Raw genomic sequence first — 24,200 nt, forward strand, 5'->3', positions numbered from 1 at the left:
CTTCAGCAGGCCCACTGTAAGACAGGATATAAACCAGGACAGATCCTCAGCTGGCTGCAGACACCAAAGCTGCCCCAGTCCTTTCAGGGCTGCAGCCAGAGTCCATTGCTGATGGCAGACCAGCAGCAGGCAGATGGGGCTCGGTGGGTGAACATGTAACAGATGCAGTCTTTCCAGGAAGGAAAAACCTCACTGCCTCCAGCTCCCTGCTTCCCCTGAGGTTTGGTGGCTTCTTGTCCATGCACAGTGAATGCTGAGGGAATGCTGCCCTCCCATCCCACCCATAGCTGGTGAACAACAGCAAATGCTGGTCTTAGGAGTCTCTGTGAGAACACCAGGCAGAGTCAGGGCATTGGATGTCCTGTGATGATCCCGACCATCACACTGTTAGTGCAGCCCCCAAAACATATTTAGGCTGTGCCAACTTTCAGGCAAAGCCTGGCTCCAGCTCATGGATGGCTTTGTCCAGAGAGGTGGTTCCAGGAAATGTGAAGGGGTAGAAGAGGAGGGTAGCTCTAGGAACATGAGTCACACTGTGCCACTTGCCTTGAAAATGGGCCCTGGCCCATTTTAGCTCTTAGGATTGACTGAGCCCCATAATTGCTAGTGACAGAGGGCCAGGATATGTGTAGAAATATCTGTAGAAAGATCACAAGGGAAGGCAAATGAGCCTCATCCCTGACTCGGCCAGCCAGGCTAGGTCACCCAATGACATTAAATTGCTCAAAAAGAGAAGTAATGGCTTTTAAATGATGCTTCCTACAGTAATTCCTCCTTTGCCTTCTACAGGGAAATATTCGGGGCAGCTGGTGTTGTAGCTCCATCTACCAGGAAGCAACAAGTCAGGCTCCACTGTCAGTCACAGATGGTGTAATTAATTCTTCTAGGTAGTGTAATTAGTCCATCCTATCAGCTACGTATTTTCTCAGTCAAAATTATGCTAAAGCTAATAATACATAAAACACAGAAAACAAAAAGAAACCCAAAAAAAGGGGAAGCGATAATGGGAGGAGAAGGGATTAGCACAAAATTTACCAGTGTATAATTTTTTCTTGTTGTACATTTCCTCTTCCCTTCAGCTTCAAACACAATTCAGAACAACTGGTGAATGTAGTGAGCAGAATGAATACAAATTGGCTTACTTTAAATAGCAGCATGTAGGACTTAGCCAAAGTCTGCTTTCAGATGCTGAGGCGAGATAAGGCACAGATCCTGCAACGAACTCTGGGCAGGCGTTGTCAGGGCTGGGCTCCTGCACCGTGCTCTGCCCCAAAGTTTGGGGGGTAGGAAGGCAGTGTGCCCACTGCCCGTGTGTGCTCCTCTTTGACTGGGGTCCCAGCAGGGCACACCTGATGGCAGGGCTGTATGGAAACCGGGGTATAACTCTCCTGCAACACAGTGCGGGGTGCATTGGCTGTCTCTGCTTCTAAGCAAAGAAGCAGCGGTCACAGATTTGGAAATTGGTCCCCAAAGCAGGGAAGGGTGGGTTACCTGGGACAGTACCCATAAGAGAGGTATCATGTCCATGCATGGGTGGGGGGACTGGAGCTCAGAAGACCCTTGTGGACTGTTTCCTTTCTAGCTCAGATGCTAGTGCAGAACAGTCCTCTCAGATCCCCAAAATGTAGCTGCTGGAGTAATTTCCTTGGGTCTCAGATTTGAGGGTTGATCCTAGAGAGAGGGAAAACAAAAACTGCTAGGTGAAACCTTCCTCTACCTTGACATGAATTGTTTGCCCAGAGATTGGGCAGGCATGGGGAGGAGGTGATAAGTGGCCTGAGCTAACTGGAAAAGGAGCCTGTGGGGCTCTGCAATGAGCTCTGCTGTTTTCTTGTCACCCTGACCCCCTCTGAGCTGTTTTGGCTCCCCAGGTTGCCCAAAGCATCCCGTGGACTTGCTGTAGCCAGAAGGGGAGAGGATGGAGGGTGATTGTGAGGGGGGACAGGGATGGTGTAGCGCAGCTAGGGAGGACTTCTCGGTGAGCAGGACATGTCTGGCTCTCTGTGGTGGGAAGGAGGGCAGTGAGTGATTTTGCTAAAAAAACTGGTGCTGAGAACATGAAGCTATTTTGGGCAAATAAGAAGATTCAAAGCAAACTGCACGAGTCAGTCTTAGTAATGAGAGACTTCTGAGCATGGTCAATCTCTGTAATCACTTCTGTGTGAGCTCTCCAGAGCTGGGCAAGCTCACGAAGGTCCTGTGTAGCTCCAGCACAGAGACCATCACATGTTGCCTTGGAGCATCCTGTGATGCAGAGCTCCAGACCTGGGGTGGCCCTAGGAGCCCGATGCCCCATGGTGCCTGGGTGCCTCAGCCTCACTGCTGAGTGACCCCATAGCAAAAGGAGAGAGGGAGCTGGCTGAGTCCCTGTGAGTGCTGAGAGCCTGTTTCCCTGGAGATAGAGCTCTCTCTTTCTAAGAGTGGATTTAGCCCAGATGGGAAAAAATTGCTGAGCGGGAACAAAGTCCTTTTTTTAGAGCTTGAGGAGGCACAGCCTTCCCTAGTGCTGACCCTCAAGTCTCTGAGAGCACCCTCTCCTTTGGGAAGAGGTGGTGAAGCAGCCTGGCTATTCTCCCTGATCCTAAGCCTGCCACCAGCAGGAAAGGCTGCAGCATAGTGTGTCCTGGGGGAGGGTACAAGGCTCTGGCTCTGGCCCTGGCTCTGGCCCTGGATGGGGCCAGTCCTCTGGGCAGCTCTTGGCGTCATGCCTTCCAACCCTCCCAGTGGCTTCAGTTCAACCAGCTGAAAATCAGCTATGGTAGTGCTCACTTGTCATTCCTCAGTGGGCATGGTGAGAACTGCCTCATGGCTACCCTTTGACAGAGCACTTTGTGCTGCCTGGTGCGAAGCAGATTCAGGGTAAGCTCATGCACTGCAAATGACAAAGCCTTTGGTCACAGATGAGTTGGTGCTGAGCTTTCAACATGCACATGAGCCCACGGACCTGCAGTGTGGCTCGAGAGAGCTGAATGTGTCCCTCACCCCATGAGAAGTGTTCCCAGGAAGCTTTCCCAGGAAGGCTGAAGTGCAGAAGGGACTTTGCTCCCCATGAACTTTGTCCTTCAGAAGCTCAAGCAGCTTCAGGCATTGCATCTTTCTCTTAATCTCCCTGACAATTTAGTTTCTGTCTTTCTCATCTCCTTTTGCTTCAGCATCTCTCCTAACACCCCCCCATCCATCCGTCTGTCTTGTTGCTAGGTGAAAAACTTGGAGCAGCAGCCGTGGAAGCTGACTCATGGCCCATACATGGGAAATTGAGTATTGTGAGCTTCTGCTGAGCCCCACTGCTCTGGTGGGCTGCAATTGCCCTGAGCACCTCACCTGGAACCCCCACCCATGCACCCTCACTGCTCCTTGGCCTTGGGGTGCCCTCTAGCCTCAGCCTTACTCTGAGCCTGAGCAGCAGAGCTTTGATGAATCTCGCCGTTTCCTGGACTGACCTTGGACTTGATTTGTGGTTGTAAGGTGACTGCTGTACTGGCTTTGCTCAGGTGCTGTGCCTGTGTTGGTGATGGTGTGGTCCTGCAGCGCCCAGCTTTTCTTGCTTTTCCTTGTGGAGCAGCCTGCCCCTTCTGCTCCCTGAGAACCTAAAGGGTCTTGCATCAGGGACCTCCCCCAAATGCGGCACTTTCCTCTTCTCCATCACAAATACTTTTCAAGGCATTATTGAAAAGAGCAGTGGTATTTTTGGCTTTCCTTACGCCACTGCAAGAGCGTTCAAAGTGTGGCTATAAGGAAATGGCTGCTTAGCTTCTTCCTAGAGACCAAAATCTCAGTATAGCTATGAGCCTCATACTAATTTTCTGGCAATCTTGATGTTCTTGCTAATTCTGAGTTGCCATCCTCTGCTAGTGACCTGGAAACCTTCTGCAGCAACAAGGGTGATGTTTCATCTTGGACCATGTTTCTTGTACAACACGGTGGTGCAAGGCAGTGAATACAAAGGACCAGGAAGAGATGGGACTTGGGCACTGTGATGCTGAATGTTTCCCAGGAGAAATATACAAGGTGGAGTGTGGGGGGATCATAGCCAGTAAAAATGGTATGTAAAACTCTTCAGATTTTTCTTCAGAGCTGAAATTATGCAGCAATTTATAGTGTCCATGATGATCTTTGTTCACATTGTTAAAGAAGACCTGATCATCTATTAGCTTAGCATGGCAATGTTTCTTTTTGGTACATAATGACAGGCATTTAGGGTGCTGTATCTGTTCAGGTTTCACATATCTCTAGAAGACTGGTGTGACAACTAACCACCAGCTCTGGAGCTGTCAGCCTGGCTTACACAGGCTATTGGAAGGGATGCAGGAGCATATAGCTCTCCATTATAGCTTTCCACTCCTGCTTCTGATCTCATCTGAGTACTAAGGGTACTTCAAATTCATACTCTTAAATCTTCCTAGAGTGCAAGACCAAAGGCTTGATTTGGAGGCAGGTTAATTTGGCAGAATAATTACTGTTCTCAGTATCATGAGAGAAGCAAATGATTTATGTGTGTAATTTTGGGGTTTTGTCCTGACTACTCATTGCACAGGACAGGAGCTCATTACATGCTGTTGAAGCAGCCTGGGCAGGACTTGGAGAGATTTGCACAAAGATCAAAGAATTGACTGTTTTAGGGTTTTGCCCCTGGGAAGAGCAGTGCTAAAGTGACGAGAGTATATTGGCTCCCACTGCATAGTGACTGGGATAGAGCACCGAGAGTAAGACCAGAGAGGAGGTTGATTGAGGGAGGAAGGGCAGTCCACTGTCAGCATACCTAGAGATCTTCACTTGGGTGTGTTGCACTGTATGGTCTCTTCTTTCCCACACGCAGTTCTCCTGTTGGGGTCTGTGGTGTGTCCTCATACATTGACTGTGGCTTTGAAAATGGACCAGACCTTAACTGTTGGTCAGCTCTGTAGGTGAGAACAGGATCTGTTCCTTCCTCTGAAAAAGGACATTAATTTGGCTCTTCCATGAGGTGCAGTATCGGGCTGTATTACATTTTACATAATAAAATGAAGTCTGTTTCTTCTCTTATGTGTATAGTATGCTGTTTGAAATAGTAGATATTTTTAATGTTTCAATAGCTTTTTATTAAAGGAAAATGGAAATGGAAACCACATTTCTTAAATGAATTTTATCTCTATAGCAGTTCCAGCGATTCAGATCTGTGTCAGTGCCAGTTTATTGCAGTCTATTTTCTCCTCAGTGAGCATCTGCTTAACAGTTCAGTGCAGATACAGACAGATAGGAACATTCCAGCACGCACCTAAGTCCACCCTGGGGCATGGTAGAAGTTACTTAGGGTACTAATTTGTCTTTTTAAAGCAAAAATATTTTGGTCAAGCAAGATTTTTTGTCCACTGAACAGGTTAAAATTGTCTTGGAATAACAGAATGCGAGGATTGTGTGCTCTCCCTCCCACTGTTTCCTTAACTTATTTTCCCCTAGAAGCAGTATTTAAGCAAGCTGTTGCATAAAATTTATATTAATCTTTGTATGCTTTACCCTGATCTACATATCATTCATTGGTCTTGTGTTGTAATGTAACCTAAGTGCTATGACCTATTATGACAAGTTGCAGAGCAGAAAGCCATGAAGCTCCCCCAACTCATGTTTTTTCCCTTCCTTCTCCTCTCCACTGACTGCAGGGTTCAGGTTTTTTTAAGGTTTATTCACTTTCAGGTCAAGAAATGGATCTTATTATCAGGTAGAAAATAAGTACAAGATTGAAAGCAAAGTGCTCTTGTCTGTGTTTATGGAATTGTTTAAGAAATACCATTTTGGCTAAGCAGAGCATGGAAACAGATATAATTATCCATGCTATCTAGACTGGAAAGACTGCTGCGAGGGAGGAGGAGGATGGCTTCCTGCTCCAGTAAAGGCAGGGCGGTTTCCCACAGTGGAAGAACTGCCCTTGCTGCTTAGCGGTGCTCAGTTGGCCACAGACTCATGGAGCAAAATGAGGGCAAGGTTTTTTAAACAATAAAGCACAAAACAAGAGTCTTCTGTTCTTACCTTTATGCTCCTTAAAGAAATAAACTTCTTTTTGAAATGTTCCTCTATCAACAGGCTTTGTTGGAGCAGTGATCCTGGAAGGAAGGATCTGGTTGTAAGGGTCTTGCTGCAGGGTTGGGACATTACTTGAAGGGTCCTCCCCGGTCACTGGGCTCAGTCTCACCACTCTGAGGGGCCCTCCTTCATACAGGCACACAGGTAGGTACTTGCTGATGGTGATGGTTTTTTTGGCATGCCTGTGCATGACTACACTACCTATAGGGGTGCTTGCAGAGCTGGAGCCTGCGTACTTGGTGGGGGAACAGGGATGTGTCCAGAGCAAATGGACCCTTTTGCTTTCAAACAAACAAGAATTGTTTTGTCAAATAAATAGTTCAGACTTTCAACTGGAAAAATGCATGATTAAATGTGCTACAGATAGAAGATTTCAGAGTAATTTTCAGGATTCCTATTGCTGTGTCATGATCTCATCTCAATGAAGGGAGCTGGCTGTTGTCTCCCATGAGAGGCCATTGCAGGGACACAGCATTATTTCTGCCAGCAGGAGGTCTGGCTATGGGAGCTGCATGATGAGGCAGGGGAAAATCACATGGGTGGCTTTGGGGCAGTGCTTGGCAGCCCTAAGAACAGCCAAACCAAGGTTTTCTGCTGTACCTTGGTTTTGATTTTTTCCTCCCTAAGCCTTATCTTACTTTGTAATTTTTGTTCCTTATACTTGTCACAGCAGGGGGAAGCAACAGGGACTTTATTCAGTTGTGTCTCTTCCTGTCAGACAAGTGAGATACCTATGCCACTACAGCCCCTGACCTTGTGGGGGTTCTTTGAAGTCGCCATTCTCTGGCTTCTGATGGAATATTGCCTTAGCATTGCCCACACTGCTGGCTGTGGCTTTAGGCACACAAGAGACCTGGAAAGACTGCCACCCGCTTCTCTGCCAAAGGTGTGGTACGACTGTCTGCAAGAGCAATTAGGCTAGAAATCCCTCTGGACAGGGCAAGCACTGATGAAGATAGAGTAGAGTCCCCACAGATGAGGAGGGACCCTTAGGGCATGTGTTTTGGGCACAGTGTTCCCTCTGGGAGCTGGTGGCTGGCTCTCCTCTGTGTGCTCCAAAAAGCTTTGAGGAGAAAAAGTAATTTCATCTGCAGAGCCTTTAGATAGCACTCACCCCACACTGACTTGTAGTGGGAGACTGATGTAGGGAGAGGCTCCCATGGGAGGTGTGTGGAAGCCCAGCCTCCAAGCATCTCCGGCTGAAACACCCACAGCAAGAAGAGTCTTTTAGCTCCTCGTGTCCCTGTGACCTTGGTTTGGCACAGAGTGAATACAAAGCGAGGAGCAGCTTAGTGCTCAGAAGTGTAGCTAGCTAACTACAGCTGTCTTAGATCACCCTTCCCCGAGATCTACAGATTGCAAGGCAGGAATGGGGGTGGGGGGATAGGATTTAGTCAGCCGACGAGCCTGGCTTCTATGTCTCTTTTAAGAAAGCGGATTTATTGGTATTAAACATGTCTCTCTTAATGTGGGTGATTTAAAATGGAAATTGCCTTTGAAAGGGGATTTCCTATTAACTAGCTGAGAAAGAAAAATAGGATAATACCATCATCCCTATACTGGGTCCATAGATGAGATGCTGGAACAGAATTATTTGGTTAACTGCTGCTTCTTCAGAAATTGTAGCTTCTCTGTAAGAGCGAGACTTGCTCAAACTCCTCCATGAGGAATGGTTGTATAGATGCTTCCATAAAGTTATTTTTATGGAAAAAGCAGCAATTTTACTGAGTCCTTTGGGCTTCAGGTAAGAAAACAATAAATACTAATTCTGAGAGCAGGTTCAGGAATGTGTCCAGCTCTTCCAAGTGTTATATTTGAGGCCAGATGGAGACAGAGACACTAGAAGACTGGAATGAGTATTCACTTTTGTTACCATGCAGTTAATGCCAGTCAAAGCTTGGATTAGTTAATGATTTTAGTAAGAAAAATAAAGCCTTGTCTATACCAAATTTGCACTAGTTTAGTTCAGGTTGGCCCAGTTATCAATTTAATTAAGTCTATGCAGCCTCTTTATGTGGAAGGATTGATTTACTTAATCTGAACCCTTTCAGTTAGCTTTGGTTAAAATACATCTGTACAAGGGCATGACTGTACAGCCAATGGAGATGGAGGTGGACAGACCAAATCCACAATTCCTATCAGCAAACTAGTGCACATGGCTGATTAATGGCAGAGCAATGCCACATTGGCATCATTATATGCCACAATTAGGATTTTCTAATGTCAGTGTACTATATCATGGAGCAGTGCAGACATGCCCTGTCAAACCTAGCAATCAATTTGGAAACCAACATTCTTCCTCAAGTCCCTCAGTCAGGACAAAAGGCAATGTGCATTGGAAAGAAGTGGCCTTTAAGTCTTCTGTCCCCAGATAGTCAACTTGGAACAAACCATGGAGGTGATCCCAGCCCCTAATGGTGATGCACCTGGTAAAAACAGCATGCCCTTTAGCTATTGGGGCTGCCCTCATACGGCCACACACGCCAGGCTGATGGTGCCAGCATGCAAGCCCCTGAGCTCAGCCTTCTCCTGGGGTGGTTTCTGAGATTGCCCAAGGCAGCCTGGGAAGCCCCTTTCTCAGCTGTGCTGAGTGAAGACAGCAGTTGGCTCATCCTGAAATCTCCACCAGCTCTAAACTCAGCTGACTGCAGGCAGCAAGGCCAAGTTCAATTTCTCCTGAGTGCCATGAGTGCCTTCCAAGAGTTTACTGCCTCTCATTTGCTCACAGTATCTGCTTAACAACTCCAAGGGAGTGAAGCATAGACACGACCTTCTGTTTCCAGCTTCCTTGTACAGGAAGTTATGTGATTGTGAGACAAGGAATTTGGTGTTTGGGAGCCACTAGTGCTGGTCCCAGGAGGTGCTGTGACCAGCACCTGAAGAAAAGCAAAAGAGACAGAATAAAGAGCAGCAAACAGTCACTTGTGGATCTTGCTGCTGTGTATTTGTTTCCTGCTTATCGTGCTTTACAGCCCCTGAAGAGCTTGTTCCAAAAGTGCCCAGCTGGGGTCTGCCTGCCCTGTGGCTCTGGTGGCTGGTTGAACCACTGTCCTCCCCAGGATGATCATGTCATTGCATCTGCTGAAGGTTTGCAAGAACAAGGTGTGTTTCCAAAGGCAGATAAAAACATTTTGTTTCATTTGAAAGATTGGGGTGAGGCTGGAGGAGATACTCTGTGTTGCAACAATACTGTTGAGCGGAAGGAGGATTTAGGGCAGGTAGTGGGCACTTGAATAATTTGTCTTGGTCTGATGAGAGGGAGCTGACCTTTAGTATGTTGCATAGAATTATAACTTAGGTTGGAAATGGCAGGAGTGCCTGGGATGGTGCTCTTGGTTGATGAGGGAAGAGAAGAGGATGGATCTGAGTGGAGCTGAGCTATGGCTGGATGGAAGAGATGCTAAGAGACAAAATGGTGTCAGGCTCATAAGCTTTGGAGTGGGTTTGCAATGGGTTGCTGTGATCTGCCATGGTTGGTTGCTTGGAGGATTCATGTTGCTTGGCAACCCTGTTGTCACCATTCAGATGCAATATCCAAGGAGGGGACAATTTGGTGAATGTTCACTGGGAGGAGAAGGGGGAGCTGGGGGACGAGGGTGGGTACAATAATCACAGTGGAGATAGGGAGCTGGTGAGCATCTTGATGCTGTGCAGGGATGTGGGCAAAGCAGGTGATGAGGAGGATGGGCACCCTGTCTTGGTACTGACCAGGGTTTTGAAGAGATACATGGGATGTGAGGGTGTGGGGATTCTGGAGCAGGCTTCCTCATGACCTTGTGAAGGCATGCTGGTAAACAAGGGGGCTGTCCTTCCAGCCAACATGGTCTTTCTCAGAATTTTGGGCTCAAAGACCCTGTGGAGCATACTTCCATGCTTCTGCAGGAATTGGCTGAGGACAAGGAGGGCAGTGGGAGAGATTGCCCAGACAGGCTGTGCAGTCTTCATCCTTGGATATTTTCAAGACTCATCTGGTTAAAAACCTAAGCAACCTGTTCTGATCTCACAACTGACCTTGTTTTGAGCAGGAGATTGGACTAGAGTGTCCTGAGGTCCCTCCGAGCCTGAATTATCCTGTGATCCCATGACTGCTGGCTGGTGAGGAGGGGCTGCTGTTACTTTGTCGCTGTGCTGTAAGATGCCCACAGGCTTCAGGTCAATACAGCATCTCTGCAGTTCCCTTTGCAGCCATCAAGAGAAGTTTGAAAATAAAAATGTCACAGATGCAATGACAGTCAGATATGTAGTTAATATCAAAACCAGTTGTTCCTATTCACCCCCTCGAAGGAGATTGTACTTCTTTGATTGCAACACACAGAGGCACCAAGCAGTTCTGAACTCTGTCAGATTTCAAAAGAAAGAGCAGATTTTTAAGGAGACAGTCCTTTCTGATGAAAACTCTGAAAGTGGTCTTTTGAGCAGTAACTCCAGAGGACATTTATCATCTGTACATATACAAGATGCCTGCTATCATACAACTTGAGGCCTATTATATGACCTGAGATTGTGTGATTAGTTATCTCAGTTCTGTGCAGTAGAGCTACTGGTAGAGAAGAATAATGCAAATCCTGGTGACAGTTTGGGGGGATGGGGCTGTCACCAGTCTGGTATTGCTCTTCTGTGTCCCGGGAAGTTACCCAGTATCAGTGGTCTCATCATGCTGTTTTCATTAAGCAAAGAAAGCGTACAACTCAGTGTATTTTTTGGTGAGCCTGTTGTGCTAGTGTGCCTAAGGACTTGTTTCCTGGATTACTGTAGAGGCAGATGATCCATAACCAGTTTCCCTGCTCACTGCCTTACCAGTCAGGAGATACCTAAGTCTGCTCCATGTCAGCACCGTGTTCAAGTGCACCAGGGCCTCTCACGTAAGCTGTCCTTTCAGATCACTGGGTTTTGAAGCAGTGGTATCCTGTCTAGTGGAGATCTACTCAATACTAGCCTGCCTCAAGCATCTGATGACCAGAATGGTCCACCTGTGTCTAGTGCCCTCTACCACGTATGACCATTTCAGATGGGGATTCCTGCAGCCACTTGCACAGTCCTCCTCACTTCTTCTTTGAAGATTTACATGTTTAGAATAATGACAGTTGAAGTCAGACTTTCTCTGTAGCTGTTATGGTCCCCTAGTCTTTCTTCAGTATGCTCAGAAAGGAAAAATACTCAGCTTGCATTTTTGGGGGAAAAAGATTGAGGGAGACAGTGGGAATTGCCTGAGGAACAGAGAATAGGTTGAACTCAGCTGTTAAATTTATGTTACCTGGATGCCTGCACTCAGCCACCATCATCTTATCCTTTTGCATGTTTTTTGTCAGGGATCCTATGATGTGGGCTGCTGGCTTTTCTTCTGGTCTTTTCCAGGCCTTTTCCAGAATCCTATATATTCTCAGCTCTGGGACCCAGTACATCTGGACAAAGAGAAAAAGCAATTCTGGCCCTATTGTTTTTGAGGAGATACTTAGATTTTTTTTTTCCCACCTGCAAGTGATTAACAGATTCCTGCCTCCCTGCTGTAGACCATCAGTTCTGGGAGACAGGGAATAACACTCCTATGGGTCCATGCTGTTCTGTGCATCTGGGAAGGCCAGCAGCTGCAGCAGCAGGTGCTTGTATGCATGTGAAGATCTTCTGAGTTGCTGTGCCGTGAATTTGCACGTCCAAGACTGTCAGCATGCAGCCTTTAAGGCCAAGGGTGCAGAGGGACAGCTGTCAGCCTCTGTCGATGGGTAGCAGCCACAGTTCATCACTGAGGCTGTCATAGGAGGGGTAGGCACTGTCATGGTGTTCACTTTTTATCCCATCGTGATATGCCCCATGTCACTGCACCCGTTGTAGTGTCCCAGAGGGAGTACTAACAGTTTGAGTCAAAGAAATTCTCCAGCTGCTGGGCCCATGGCTCTACAAATTGTCAACCTGAAGTGATAGCTCACCAAATGAAGAAAAAGAGGTCCTATGCCATTATAACATAGGGACTATGTTATATGATGGTTGAATAGGATGTTTGACCTACTCTGTGGGCATTAATGCAGGCAATATTGGGTGTGTGCTGGATGCCTGCATATTCAGAAGTTCTCTTTGTCATCTTGGCCAGGTCAGGCTTTTTTTCTGTCTGTGGACAATAACTTTTTTAGCACACTGCCACCAACCTGCATTCCGAATGACGCAGCTTATCCTAATTCTTGCATCTCTTTCTGGCCATATCTTGCCATCATGGACATTGCACTAGGCCTTCAGATCCTGTTGACTTGTCATAATGTGCATGTTCAGTGACTATCTGTAACAGCATCCCAGGGTTTGCTGACATTTCTGTAGCCTGTTCTGGACACCACAAGACAGGTCAACAAGGAGCCGCTTCATCAACACTGGATTTGCTGAAATCAAATCTACCTTTGCTCAGCCCAACCACGTCACCAGCATTGGGTGACTCCTGGTAGGTAAAGGTCTCATGTTGTCCAAACGCTTCTGGAACTGTGTCGGACTTGGTGCTGTGACCACTGCCCTGGGGAGCCTGTTCCAGTGCCCAGACACCCTCTGGGTGAAAAACCTTTTCCTGATATGATACCTTAATGACTCCTGACATAAAGTCATAGCTTTGCCAAATATTGATCTCTTCATTACCCTCTCCCAGCATCTCTCTTCTCTCTGCAACCCCTGAGCTGCCACAAGGAACAATGTAACTGAGACACAGACCGTCTCTAATGTTTCTGAAGACAAAAATATCTGGGAAGGGTGGCATTGGTGATACGTCTCTTCCCTGTGCTTTTATTTCATTAGGTTGTCGATTGTCCCTTGTGTTGTCTGTGCCACTGAGATGGTGTCCTCTGCAGAGGCTGTGCTACAACAACAAAGCTGTTAGGCAAAAGATAGGGGCCTAAGAAAGTTGAGTCATGCAAGAGACACCAGTTTATGATAAAAAAATATACAATTCCTTCGGGTAGCATGAAAACACATGGCTGTCCTTGGCCTATGGTAAGAGCATGATCAACAAGGGCACAACAGCCTGCAGGTTCCCTTGTTGTCAGCACGAGAAAGCCTGGTAGCCCATCAAGTCCAGGGTGCTGACTCCTGACTGACATAGGGGCTGAAGCAGAGGTGTCCAGCTGCTCTTTTGCCAGGGGAACAAGCTGTAACTCCACAGGAGTTTTATGTAGTTGCACTTAAAAGGCACAACAAATGACAAATGTCCTTGTTGTAATAGAACAGAATACAGTCACAGATTTCCCTCTACTCAGGCAAACCTATCTACAAGGCCCAGAGGAAGCCAAGATTTTCACTGTGAGCTGCTTTAAGCTGTCTTTCCAATAAATATTGCCTTGCTGTAATGCCCAGCCTCTGTCCTTGGGCTGGGAAAGTTGCCAGAGTGTGGCCAAAGCTCTAGGTGGACATTTTCTCAAGATGATGAGGCAAGAGGGACAGAACAACGTGTGCTTTCTGAATTCAGTGCTTAATAAGGAGTAAGGAAAAGGCCTACTCCATGCACAGGAAGGGTTCATATTTTACATTTTCCCAGTGCCAGGGCATAGAAACACAAACAACACTTGAATCCTGGAAGTAACATGGCAGGGAAAGGACATACTTACAGACTTGCTGGAGGATGGAGGCTGGTCAGCTGAAGGTAGCCCTGGCTCTGAGTTCATAACCACTGTGAAAGTGAAACAGAGCTCCTATTTGAGTAAGGCCTGGTCTTGGGATCAGGTTTACAGCTGATGTATGGAAAAAAAAGAGCATGAAACATTTTGTAGGTAGTGCATGCCATCAAGATGCTGAGGTTTGAGTTTGGGTCAGACGTAACATGAGAGCAAAAATGGACTGCTGAGCTTCAAAGCTGTTGAGACAAATGCCTCCATTTCAGTTTGATGGTAGATTAAAAGATGCAGCTGAAGTGTATCAGAGGTGTTTTGCTTATTGCCTCTTCCTAGATGTCTAAGTAAAGGAGAAACGAAGGTGGCAGTTTTCTTTAGAATATAGAGTAATCTGACAGAAATCTTAATGTTTCTTCCAGCCAGAGGGCTGAATTATTGAGTCAGCTGGCTCACTTGGAAACAGCTCAAGCAAAAGAAATCTATCTCCATTTGCATAAAGTAATTTGCCAAGGGTAGGTCTCTTTTTTCAGGAAGGTGGGGTGGTGATGGAGCAGCAGGATAACCTCAGTTGCTGTAGGTAGATATTCTCTCCCAGGACTGTGAATGTTCAGGCTTAGCACATGCTTTTCCATCTTTTCAGTTAATGACACTACTAAATAAATGGGCAGAGGAGCAGGTGACCCTGATGCTGCTGGCTCTCAGCTGACCATGGACACCGTGATTTTCAGAGCTACTTTTAATCTCATTAACATCTCTCTTCTGTTTGCCCCCGTGCAAAGAGCTATCTTGGGAGACCACAACAGCATGCTAACAGAGCTCATTTTTCACTTTAAAATGTGTCTAAAGAAAACATTTGTCTTAAATTAGATGGTCAATGCAAATGTACAATAAATGTTGTAGGGAGCACCTAACTCAAACCCAGTGAGAACATCTCCAGCTCATAGGCTCTTAGCTTGCTGGTGAAATCACTCTTACTTCTGTTTCAAGGAATGCTTTCAGGCTTTTTTTTTTTTTTTTTTTGTGTTAGAAAGGTGATCCACTTTTCTAATGTCATGCTGCTCCTTTTTCAGAATCCTTGTCGGTATGAATAGTATTTTCCTTCTCTACCATTTCTTCCCCTGCACCCTTTTGGTAAGTTATTTGTAATACCATCTGCTTCACCTGAAGGAGAAATGAGATGAACAGAGAGCGACTCGGTGCTGTTATCAGTCCTGAACTTTTCTGAACAAAAGCAGGGGCTGTTAGGATGTTGTGAACTATGGGATTTTCAGAACTGTGCCAACAGGGAGCCCAGCTGGTGACACTAACCAATGCCTTCTCTTTGCCACATCGACATTAAAGTGAATCGCTTCGCTGCATATACCCCCTCTGTATGTACTTGTGTGTAATAAATGGTGTCAAAAGTTCTGACAGAGCTTGCAGGTGAAGGAGGGCATAGGAGGGGGGTGGGATTTTGTCTTTGCTTTGTGTACATTGTTTCCCTGTGTTAAGGATTGAAAAGAATCCGTGGAGAAAAGATAGGAACCATGTGTTTGGAAGGAAGAAAGTAGTGATGCTTTGGTGACAGTATTTTTATGTCATAAGGTGTTTAAACAAAAAAATATATTCTTTAGGAGAAAAACAAATATTTGTGTACACTGCTGCTGTTAGATTTGGCCTCAGCAGTGGCATGTATATTTTTAAGAGTGAAGGATTTATTTTTTACCCGCAGTAACTTAATGTTCCAAGTGAGTTTATAATAGCACTGATTAACTGGTAGCATTTAGTTTGAGTGAAATAGCAGCTCTGATGTCTCTCTGTACTCTTCTTTGCTCCAGACACTTTTATCTTGGAGTTTGGAGCTATTTAACTTTACTTATTCTTTTGATAGGAGATGGTTCATGTTGTAGCAATGTCCCATTGAACAAGCATTAAGGATTTGAAGCTGCATAAGTGAAGTTAAGGTATTCTGGGTAGCCTTAAGAAATCTGTGGAATAGCAAGTAAAAAGCTGGAAATGTCCCATTGTTTTGTCTGGAAGCCATCGAAGTGGAGTAGGGCTTACCTGCCACTTCACTAGCATGTAGTGAAAGAAAAAAAGTTCTTCTGTGTAAGAAAAATAAATGTGCTTATTTATGATAGCACCAATGCTGTAGAACTTTGACCCAACTGTAGCACACAGAGCAAAGAAGTGGCACATTATTAACTATTGTCTTATCTACAACAAAGCAAGTTAAAAGGTGGAAAGCCAGGGAACTTAAGTGACTGAAACTTAATGCCCTGTATATTTGTAGTGGACAGTTTCCCTTTTAATACTAGGAGCTGGGAAGCTAAGTTTCTTGGCATGTGACTAGTTGAGCTTTTGCCTTTATATGGATATTGTGTTAAAGATGAGACCATCTAGGTAGAGCGGATCCCTGAGGGTGTTTGCAGCAGCTCTCAGTAGCATGAGCAGTAAACTAGATAATTGGTGTGTTGGTTCTCATCCAATAATAATTTATTTCCTGGGAGCAACTTCAAAGCTTAATCCTAGAATTAAATCCCCTATTCCTCCTTGGGATTTTAATTTAGTTTTGAATGCTCTGATGGATTGTCTGCTATAACATTAAAGACAGCTTTCAGACATAAGGGTGATTTTTCTGGCTGCTGTATGCCCTGTATGGAGAATAGGTGAATGCAGGTACTTTCCTGAAGAAACTCTTCTTTAGCTTTTCATCACGATAAGCTGGCAAAAGCCATACTTTATCTCTTACTGAAAGCGGTTTTTCAGTTTCCTTTAAACCATGAAGGCAATCTGCCTAATCCATTTTGCAGCTCTTCCAGTGAAGAGAGTCATCACTTGAATCTGGAGAGAACCAATAAGATTTTCATCAACCAGAAAGTTGATTTTAGAAAAAAACCCCAGATAATCTGTTTGTCTTGTTAGAGTTGGAACAGGATGGAGATGACTGCCGGGAGGGTTGTAGTTTCCCATTCATTCAAGTGTGTCAGGAAACGGTATCTTGTTAAGACCAGTGAGATGGGACAAAATCTCCAGCCACTGGAATGATCTTTGCACCCCAGAGGAGGAGGAGAAAGGCACCTTCCTCAGAGTGATGCAAGGCAGTGAGTGCTTCAGCCTTTCCTTTCTGCTTCTGAATGGCAGGGTAAAAGGGATGGCGTCTATGGCTAATGTTTGTACTGTGCTTTGATGAAATACAATGATAATTACTATTTATTATTAGGTAGATGTGCTGCCTTTTGACAGATAGGTTCTTCAGTCTGGGTGTGCTATAGGTAGAAGAGCCATATATCATCTTAGAAAAGTGACAGTGTCAGTTTGAAATCCTGTCTGTACTTCTGCAGTTCAAAAACAACACATTTCCATTTGAAAGAACAAACTCCACCATTTCTTAGTTTAATGTGCTTGTATTTCATACATAAATGACCATCCAGGAAAACCAATTTCAGTGAGCCTGACATTCCATACTCAAAAGAATAAAACAAGTCTATAAAGACACAGAGAAAGCTATTTCTCCTTTAATCTGCTTCACATTGTCTTTGATTCTGCATGACAAAAAGCCAGTCTTCTAGTTGTTAGGATTTCTGGGGGCAGACTGACCATGGCAGAGACAGTAGGGGATGCTGCAATTTTTGCAATGTAAAATGATGAGAGCTCAGCTAAGTGTCCTGGTATGACAGCTGAGAGAACATGTGTAACACTTCAAAGCAACCGCAACAGTGTTCACAATTCCCTTCTGCTGGGCTGCTGGCAGGATGAATGTCCTCCAAGTAGCAAGCAAAGTGATCCTTGTGCCCAGGTGTCTTTGCAAAAGACTGATGAGATCTCCCCATCCAATGGCTTCTGGCTCAATCCTGCTCTAGCATCTCTTGGTCCTGAACCATGTGCAAAAGAAAGGAAAAAAGGTTTCATGCCAAAATTTAGCTGAGTCCTTCAGCCACATGGTTGTGCCACTGTCAGGTTTGTATGCTTGTTTCTCCATTTGCTTTCCCTTTAATCAGCTGATAAAATGTCTTCATGCTGTTCTTTATGCATCATGACATGACATCCTTGTCTGTGAACCTGTGTGGCCAATGTTATGGTGATCTTCCAAAACTGACGCAGGCCTGGTATCTGAACACCAGGACACGGGCAGAGATGTATTTGGCCACTTTATAATCAGACTGGCTGAGTAGAGCAGGGCACAGAGCACTGTATAAAAACAGCTGGAGTCTTGGTTACCATGCTCTGCAGGCCATGTGCAAACACCCAAAGGAACGCCACTATGAGAAACCTTTTTATGGTGTGAATTATCCAGAACAATTGATCCATTTCATTGATTATAAGAAATTGCTTTTCATAGACATGGCTTTTCTTCTACTAATGCAAGCATGTCTGTGTTTGAACAGAGGACCTATGAAGGGGCAGTCTTTTCCCTTAGTTGCAGACCCCATTTATCTAGGGCCCTGGAAATAGGCTCTGATTTTTTGAAGTCAGAGGGGCATTTACTGAGGGTTAAAGCTACTGTAGGTCCTTTGGTCCCTGTCAGAGCTGGCAGAGGCTATTCTGTGGTGGCAGAATGGCTCTCCTGGATTGCATCCTCCCCAACATCATCACTGCCACATCCAGCCCTGGTCGCTTTTGATATAAGAACTTTAATCCACATTCTTTTATCTTAGGCAGGTCAAGAATAATATAGCCCTTAATTTATAGTGAACATGGACCCATTTAAAATAAATCCCTCAATTTGTCTTACAAATAACATTTAAGTGTTTTTGAATTGAAGAGATGTTTGAAAAACCATTTCCTATCAGAGATGCTATTTGTTTCATTTTATGCAGTTCATTCATCTTAGTTGATTGGAGAAAAAATAGAAGCCTACCCCAGCTAGTGAGAGTAAACCCTGGCACAGTACTATGCTGCTGCAGATTTTGCAACATTTTTTATTTGGAGCTAACCTCCACACACATTATTTACAATAACTATTACATCTTAATATACAAATAATTTGGGGATTAGATGCTGTGCAAAATCTCAAGAAGATAATTCTGAAGCAATTGGCATTTTTATGTGCCTGACTTCAAACTTGTAATTGAGCCTGATTTCTTTGGTCAAGGGGAACGCACCAATTTTGTCTGAAAAAAGTGATGAATTGGGCACTCAGGCCCCTAATCACTATAGGGAACTTAGCCCTTATGATTTATTTAAGAGAGAATTATAAATATACATACGTATTATGTTTATGTAAGATGTGCATAGACATCTATCAAGTAGAAAGGCAACTAGTCTCATCCTTAAAAGTGAACAAGACTTTCATGTACCATGTAACCGTGGAGTTGTGTAGTTTTATAAAGAAAAATAGCTGATGAATTCCTTCATCTTACGATCACAGAGAATTATAACCTTAAATATTGCTGACTTGCTTAAAATGACTGCAGCCCCTTGTCAGAAATTGTTCCTAAGATACTTCTTAACCCTCCATTTCGTGTTTCTAAGTAATATGCTGGATAAAAACCACTCCCTTTCTTTTTGTCAAGCTCCTTGTCCGCTTGTTTCATCCAAAAGAGTGCAGGAGGACTTGCACAGTCATAGTTTATCCCTTCTTGCCATACAGAAAGGAAAAAACATCCCTTGGCCAAATCATGTCTGCTATTCCTGTATCACTATTATCAGTGAAAGGAATGGCAAAGTCAAATGACTAATCTCTTCAGCTATTAGCAGCTTCTCTATGCAAGTATCACTCTACAGTTCTTTCCTCCAACTGTTCTGAGATAATTTCAGATTACTTTAGGCTTTGGCTAATATGTCTTCCATTTTTACTGAAATTAGAATGAAAAATATCATAGTCACTTTTTTTTAAGCATGCCTAAAAATGTTAGGAAAATCATTCTAACAGAAGAACAGCCCTTACCAGCACCCTCAGGAAGATCCTGGCTGTCAAAATGAAAATACTGCTGTCTCCTCTTGTCAAAGAGCTCAAGCACAGTTTGGTATTGCTTGTGGTCACTGCAGCTACATGAAAAATACCACTGTACACACCCTACACATGGAAACAGAAACTCATTCAAGTTCCAGATGGCATATTGATATGTGTGCACGCAGTGCTACGGCCACATTACTGTCCATAACCTTCCCTACAGACCAGCAAACTCTATTTGGACCATGAGGTACCAACTGATGCAGGACCTGGGGGTTAAGAGAGAGTCCAGAGCTGCTGTGGTTCTTTTAGGAGGCTTTCCTCCCTCAGAAACCTTGGCCATATGCATGTTTTGCCCTGCAAATACATACCTGGAACAAAGGCCCAGCACTGAGTGCTTGTCTGCTCGCTGGAACACAATTTTTGGCATGTGGGATCCAGCCCTCCTTGCCTGTCTTTTGAGCAGTACGTTCCTCACTGCTCCTGGACATAGAGCATGCTAGAAAGGCCCAGGCAACTGTGTTTTCCTTAGAGAGTGCTTTCAGTGAGAGGGATGCAAAGGCTGGACAATGCAGTCTGCATCAGCACTGAAGCAGAGCGTGTGATGTTTGGCCTGGGGTGTGATTTCCTGCAGGACAAATGTAGCTGGCAGGGATGCATGGGGAGGGCTTTCCTCACTGCTCTTGTTCCTAGGGATCACCAAGGACCATCTGAGCTCTTCCAAATCTCCTACCAACACTCAGACATTGGCAGGGTGGGCATTTGCAACCCTGGAGTGACTACATGTCCTGAAGGCTGCATTTGACACTTCCACCTGGAAGTGGTCTGTTCTGTTACCTACTCTGGCTTTTCATGGTAGGGGGTATGACTTACCCTAGGACTGTTCCCTAGTGCTGAGGAGGGTAGGTGGGCATGCTCTGCTCAGGCCACCCATGGCACAGGAGGGGACAGGGACGGATCTGTGACCACAGAGTGGATTGCCCTGCCGGGGCGAGGCTGAGAGCACCATGGGCAGCAAGGGTCCAGGCATCCATGGGCAGGGCAGGATGAGGATGAAGACACGTGTTCCTTTCTGTTCAGGCTGATTTCACGTTGCTTAGCTTCCAAGGGGCTCTGAGAATAGCAATTAAAACACCGGGCTTAATTGTGGAGTATCCAATTTGGATATTAGCGTTATCTCTGCTCTCACTGCTTTCTTTTCGTTCGGATCCAATTCTGCTGCCTGCCTGCTGGCTGGGTGCCTGTTCCTTTCTTCTCGTTATTACTATTTTATGGTTATTCTTAATTTTTTTTTTTAGAAGCATTATTTCACTCGGTTGCTTCCAAACGCGCGGGTCGCGGTCCGAGAGGACGCCGGACCCAGGGAGCCCCCGGTGGTAAAAAAGAGCCCGCCCCCCCCCGGCAGCGGGCAGGGGTTGGTCTCCCGTTGCTCGTACCGTCCTTCCTCCTCCTTCTCCTCTCCCCCCGTTTCCCCCACTGCTCACTCGAACAGCTTCCCCTCCCCACCCCTTGATATTTCCCCCCTCCCCACCATTTTCCGCGAGTATATTTAATTATTACTAATTATTAAGCTGCTTTATTAATTCACCTTTCCATGCTTTCCCCACCTCCGGGAAGCGTTCTCGGAGCTTTTATATTGCAGAGAATTTTTTTAAAAAACCGTATTTTTAGGGTGATGCTCTGAGCACTTCCCCCTCCCCGCCCCGCATCTCCCACCCGGGCAGTACCAGAGAAGAGAATGAAGAACTTGAGCATGTCTGAGGCGGATCAGCCTTGCAGGCAGAGAGGGGGGCAGTAGATACTCAGAGCAGCCCGAGTGCTTGAAGCAGGATTTGCTGGTATGTATGTGGGTCTGGATTTTATGACAGCTCTAAGTGTGAATCTTTTTCCGAGCGAGATGGGAGGGAAAAAAAAATAAATACCTACGGCTTCATTAAATAAATGCCTGCATAGCTGTAAGCCCTGTCCGGCTGTGCTGGAGGTGGTGGTGGTGGGGACACTCCCAGCCATCCACCCACCCCTAGAAAAAAAAAAAAGCGCCCAAGCAAAGCCCGGAGAGCCGAGGGTTGTGTTGCCGGGGGCGAAGGAGGCGGGGGGCGCGTAGTGCAGGCCGGCCCCGTGGCAGGTGAAGCAGCCCCCCCGCGCCCCCCACCCCCGTGGCGGTGCGTGTGCGTGTGTGTGCGCCCGGCGCGCCCCGCGCTGCCCGTGGAGCCGAGCGCGGCGGGCAGCGGTGCCGGCAGGACTGCAGAGGGGTGGGCACGGCCCTCGCCCGCCCTCGGGGGCTGGGCCCGGGGGTGGGCGAAATGCTGTGCGTGCATGGGGAGGGGGCCGCGGGGGGGGGAGTCGCTTTCTCTCCGCGATTCACATCGCGCCCGCTTTCCCGTCTCGTATGCCTGCCTATCCCGGGAATGGTGTAGTCAGCCCGTAACTGAATTATTTATAGACTCGTGCCAGCTGTTTTTTTTTTTTTTTAATTCCGCTTGTGTGCACTATTGGGAAATGCGTTTTGCCTTCCTTTCTTCTCAATATATTAATGTCTTTGTTGGGGAGCAGTTTTTATCCCCTTCAGATCCCTCTAATACAAAATTGATGCTTATTTTTCCCTTCAGGAAGGGGACGCTTTGAGGATAATCATGCTTCGCAGAAGAACGGCACCGACCTCCAGTTGCATTAAACACAACCTCCTCCACTAGGGCTCCAGGAAAAAAAAAAGAAAAAAGAGAATAATTATAAGAATAATCATTAAAAAGGCGAAAGGAATGCTTACTCTGGAACCTGCATTTGACGATCCTCACCACTTGCGCTGAATATCCTCTGAAGTGATTCTCTCCAGCTTTTGAATTTGCACCGCTTCAAGACGCAAGATTGCCACAAAGAAACCTCTATTTTTTTTTTTACAGCCAAATAGGATTGTTTTTTAACTCATTCCCCCACGTTTGCCCCCGACCCTTATTCTTCTTATGTGGATATGCAAGCAAGAAGAGGAGACTGGACATTCCCAACATGCTCTCTCCCTTGATCTCTCCGTCTAGAGGTTCTGCTTCTACAAACCAAGGTAGGGAAATTCCTGTTTCTGTGGTTTTGCTTGCAGCTCATTTTGGTACACGGGTTTGCCCAGGGAAGATCACTCACGGTAGAACAAAAGGTTTAGAGATGCTGCTTTTAGAAGCAGATACAAGGAAAAAAAACCCACATTCACCAGACATGTTGATTCCCTCTTGGCTCATCAAATAGGACATGAAGAGAAGGCAAAAGGGTTTGAGTTAGATACCACGTTGTGAACTGGGGGAAAGTCCCTTGTGATTTTTTTTTTGGGGGGGTGGGCAGGTGGGGTCGGGGGAGACACGGGAGGAGGAACACGGGTTTGGAAAGGGGTGAAAACGAAAATAATTTTCATCCATCCACCCGCAAAATTGCCTCCTCCTTTTCACTGGTCCAGCGGCTCCTTGCCATGCTTTGATGTGAAAGCAGAGCTCGTTAGGAACAACAGGATGTAGAAACCCGCTTGTTGCCGAGGAGGGTGGTGCATTACTGAAAACCCACGCCGGTCTCTCCATCGTGAGCGGCCTAACGCAGGGGCCGGGGCCAGCCTGAACCTACGAGGCGCTGTATTCAGGCAACTTCACGTGTTTTAATTTATCCCCGTCCGTCCCCCTGGATGAGCGGGCATCGTGGCCCCTCTCCGCCGCGCCCCATCCTTCCCCCCGCCATCCACCGCGCCTTGCACCCCGTGTCCCCACGCAGGCAGCCCCTTCCCCAGCCCACTCGGGAGGGATGCAAAATGGCTATCGTGCCGCTCGGCTGTAGATACGCGAGAGATACCGGTGCATCCCGACCGTAACGTGACATGTGAGTCTTTCTGTCAGATGGTGGCAAGACAAAGGGAGAGGAGCCACCGGGGGGTGCGGGAGCGCCGGGCACAAGGTGTTGAACGTCTCGGGGTTATTTTAAGCCTCAGCCCATGCCCGCCGCGCCGCTTCGCCCGTCACGCGTGGGTCTGCGCGCCCCCACGCCGGGAGAGGCGGGGGCAGGGGTGAGCTGCTGCACAGCCCCCCTGGGGGCGGACCCCCACCACCCTTACCCGCATCGCCAGCCCCCCGCCCAGGCTCCCCCCGAGCCGCCTCTCCCTTCCCGACCGGAAGCCTGGCAGTGGGCGGGGGGCGGCAAGAGGAGCGAGGGGCGCACCCCACAGCAGAGGGAGGAGAAAGGGGGGGTCACCCTCCAGCCCTGCTGTGGGGTGAGGCAGCCTTGAGGCACCCTCAGCCCTTGAGGCATCCGGAGCATGCTGAGGCCGGGGCGCGCCTTTCCCACCGCCTCCTTTGCCTGCATCCTTCCAGTAGCTCCTTGCCACATTTCTGAGGGGGTTTTGTCGGCCTATTGTTAAAAACCAGGAGCGGTTCCGCGTGAAGGGGTTGAGAGCCACCTTTCCTGACATATTCTGGCTATGCTTCTATAAATATCTAAGGCTTCCCAGGGTTTATCCGCGCCTGGATCCTCCCTGCTTGAGCTCTCCCTCCCTCGCCGCAAGTGGGAGTAGAAAGTTTACCTGTACGGAGAGGAGGGCGTGTGGGAGCCTTTCCCCCGTTTTCCGAAGGAATTTCTCAGGCCTCGCAGATCCCGGATCTACCGAGGACCCCAGCACCGAACGGTTGGGGGATTGTAGCCCCTTTCATCGGCTGTCATTTACCCCT

The 24,200-nt window shown here is 46.8% G+C and overlaps 1 protein-coding gene across 6 annotated transcripts in view; it reads left to right on the forward strand.

Moving 5' to 3' along the window:
- Positions 1–6,130: 6,130 nt before the first annotated feature.
- Positions 6,131–24,200, forward strand: part of GRIN2B (glutamate ionotropic receptor NMDA type subunit 2B) — a 222,741-nt gene continuing 204,671 nt past the window's right edge. The window contains exons 1-2 of one of the 6 annotated variants that reach the window (XM_017737898.1): positions 6,131–6,201; positions 22,119–22,564. The gene's annotated coding sequence lies outside the window, so the exon portion shown is untranslated. Of the gene's footprint in view, positions 6,202–21,251; positions 21,348–21,619; positions 21,635–21,742; positions 21,818–21,861; positions 22,565–24,200 lie in introns of those variants that run through there. The other 5 variants (XM_017737897.1, XM_017737900.1, XM_017737899.1 and 2 more) reach the window with 5 other exon arrangements.

Source organism: Corvus brachyrhynchos, unplaced genomic scaffold, assembly GCF_000691975.1.
Source record: "Corvus brachyrhynchos isolate BGI_N302 unplaced genomic scaffold, ASM69197v1 scaffold56, whole genome shotgun sequence".
In the NCBI taxonomy this organism is placed as follows: Eukaryota; Metazoa; Chordata; class Aves; order Passeriformes; family Corvidae; genus Corvus; species Corvus brachyrhynchos.